We start from the raw sequence: 2924 nt of genomic DNA, 5'->3' as shown, positions 1-2924 counted from the left end.
TTCTGATGGTCAACGTGACTCAATTCTCCCTCTCAGAGAGGCCTTCGGATGTTCACCGTGACTTATTTTCCCCTCTCAGAGAGGCCTTGTGATGGTCACCGTGACTCATTTTCCCGTCTCAGAGGCCTTCTGATGGTCTCTGTGACTCACTTTTCCTCTCACAGAGGCCTTCTGATGGTCTCCGTGACTCATTTCTCCCTCTCAGAGGCCTTCTGATGGTCACCGTGACTCACTTTTCCCTCTCAGAGAGGCCTTCTGATGTTCACCGTGACTTATTTCTCCCTCAGAGAGGCCTTCTGATGGTCAACGTGACTCAATTCTCCCTCTCAGAGAGGCCTTCGGATGTTCACCGTGACTTATTTTTCCCCTCTCAGAGAGGCCTTCTTATGGTCACCGTAACTCAATTTTCTCCTCTTAGAGGTGTCTTTGTGATTGGCCATGACATATAGATTTTTTCTAACATAAAAAACTAAAATTACGAGTTTTAAACGTAATGTCAGTGGATCAGCTAAGGATGTTAGCTGGTTGCATAAATCATTCAGAATGCAGAAATAGCACTCAAACATCATTCTGATGAGAAGGGTCTATCACTGTTTAACACAACGCCGATGTACATATCATCACACTGTGCATGTGCAATTTGAGCACTCTTGCTATGTGTACAGGCTCTCATATTATGGCGTTTACCATTTTGCATTATGGAAAAGCTTGTCTTTTAGATTTGAGCACTCTGCTGACTGTACAATACAGTCCATACAATGTATAACCATGTCATGTATGTTTACACATGTCATACACATAATAATGTGATTTATTTTGAAGATTTTATCATGGTCAAACATGTGTCCTGGTTACAAAGGGCATGTTGATTTGTAACAACTAGATAACACTTCATTTTTCAGCAGGTGCTATCATGGCCACCTTATACTTGGAAGATAACACAGTTCCCTTTCCCCAACACTTTGAGGACTTAGTATGTAAACAACACAAGACCTCACCTATGTTATTACAAAGGCCAACCATTCCTCCCAACATGCAAACAAGGATGTTAAACAATTAAAAAGTAACAAATCTTAAACAAGGCGACCAGCAGATCGTAGCACAAGGCTACTCTACTGCTACAATACCCCGTTCTTATTTTAAGTCGTCTGCAAAGGATTTTAGCTCTGAAACATTCAGATTTTGATCAATGCAGTGCTTTGCGCATAGTCCGCACTGTAGGCACATTCAGACGGAGATGACAAGCATCTCTATTCTGGGTTCGCTTAAGTCGTCCAGAGAAAGGAATTGCCAGGTTCTAGCACGGATCTGGATTTAGAGGGCGTTCAATCATAATCCGGAACAAGATGGTAGCTTCGCACCATTGTCTTTTCAGGCGTACATGAGCCCACCATTGTCTGGAATCTGCGTTCCTCCTCGTACTGAGCAGAATTACTATTGCAACAACACTTCAACAGTAGGGTAAAACTAACCTGTCTCACGACGGTCTAAACCCAGCTCACGTTCCCTATTGGCGGTGAACAATCCGACGCTTGGCGAATTCTGCTTCGCAATGATAGGAAGAGCCGACATCGAAGGATCAAAAGCAACGTCGCTATGAACGCTTACGCTACAAGCCAGTTATCCCTGTGGTAACTTTTCTGACACCCCTAGCTTAAAACTCATAAAGACTAAGGGATCGATAGGCCATGCTTTCACAGTTTGTATTCATACTGAAAATCAAAATCAAGTGAGCTTTTACCCTTTATTCTACATGAGATTTCCGTTCTCATTGAGCTCACCTTAGGACACCTGCAATCATTTGACAGTCGTGCCGCCCCAGCCAAACTCCCAACCTGACAGTGTTCGGCTCGGATCGACCGGCAGAAGAGCGATCTTAATTCCAAAAGTGGACTTGATGTCCAGCTCCGCTTCACCGAATAAGTAAAAACGATAAGAGTAGTGGTATTTCACCGACGGATTGCTCCTCCCACTTATTCTACACCTCCATGTTCTTCACAGAGTCAGACTAGAGTCAAGCTCAACAGGGTCTTCTTTCCGCTGTTGCCTGCCCGTTCCTTGGCTGTGGTTTTAGATAGTAGATAGGACAGTGGGAATCTGTTAATCCATTCACGCGTCACTAATTAGATGACGAGGCATTTGCTACCTTAAGAGAGTCATAGTTACCCCGCCGTTTACCGCGCTTGGATGAATTACTTCACTTGACATTCAGAGCACTGGCAGAAATCACATTGCGTCAACACCAATCACTAGCCATCGCAATGCTTTGTTTTAATTAAACAGTCGGATTCCCTTGTCCGTTCCAGTTCTAAGTTGGTTGTTAATTGTTTGCCGAATCGACCTGACGGTCACAGCGAGATAATCCACGCGAAGTCCCTTCGCAGTCCGACTTAGACACGCAGCAAGCCACGCATTCCGTCAGCCCACGCCGAGTCCTCACGCTTCAAGTCCCAGCCCGACAGACCCAACCCTTAGAGCCAATCCTTTTCCCGAAGTTACGGATCTATTTTGCCGACTTCCCTTCCATTGTCTCTATCAACTAGAGGCTGCTCACCTGGAGACCTGCTGCGGTTATGAGTACGACCAGACAAGAAAATGAACCACTCCCGATTTTCAAGGGCCGTCAAAGGCACCGGACCCCACAAGAAGTGGGGTTTACCGGACGTGAAACCCTATCTCCGGCTAAACCGATTTGGGTAACGTTGTCCGTTAAAGAAAAGAGAACTCTTCCGGCTCTCGCCGACGTCTCGAGTTCGGTTGTGTTACGCTTGTGCCACTAGGTGGCAGTATCCCTGTTCTGGTTCGGGAATATTAACCCGATTCCTTTCTTTCGATAGGCGGTCCACAAATGGGACGCTTTGTAACGGAATTTCTATCTCTAGGATCGACTCAACCGTCCGTCCACCACCCAGTGGCCGTTTCAC

At 45.7% G+C, this 2924-nt stretch overlaps 1 non-coding gene across 1 annotated transcript in view; it reads right to left on the bottom strand.

The window, feature by feature from the left end:
- Positions 1–1066: 1066 nt before the first annotated feature.
- LOC124456165 overlaps positions 1067–2924 on the bottom strand; it is a 3410-nt gene continuing 1552 nt past the window's right edge. Inside the window, exon 1 of the ribosomal RNA XR_006952146.1 lies at positions 1067–2924. This exon is cut by the window's right edge and continues 1552 nt beyond it. This is a non-coding gene — a ribosomal RNA (large subunit ribosomal RNA).

Source organism: Xenia sp. Carnegie-2017, unplaced genomic scaffold (genome assembly GCF_021976095.1).
Source record: "Xenia sp. Carnegie-2017 unplaced genomic scaffold, XeniaSp_v1 HiC_scaffold_42, whole genome shotgun sequence".
Classification (NCBI taxonomy): domain Eukaryota; kingdom Metazoa; phylum Cnidaria; class Anthozoa; order Malacalcyonacea; family Xeniidae; genus Xenia; species Xenia sp. Carnegie-2017.
Note: the sequence above shows the minus strand (reverse complement) of the source record. Positions and strands in the feature narration are given on the sequence as shown.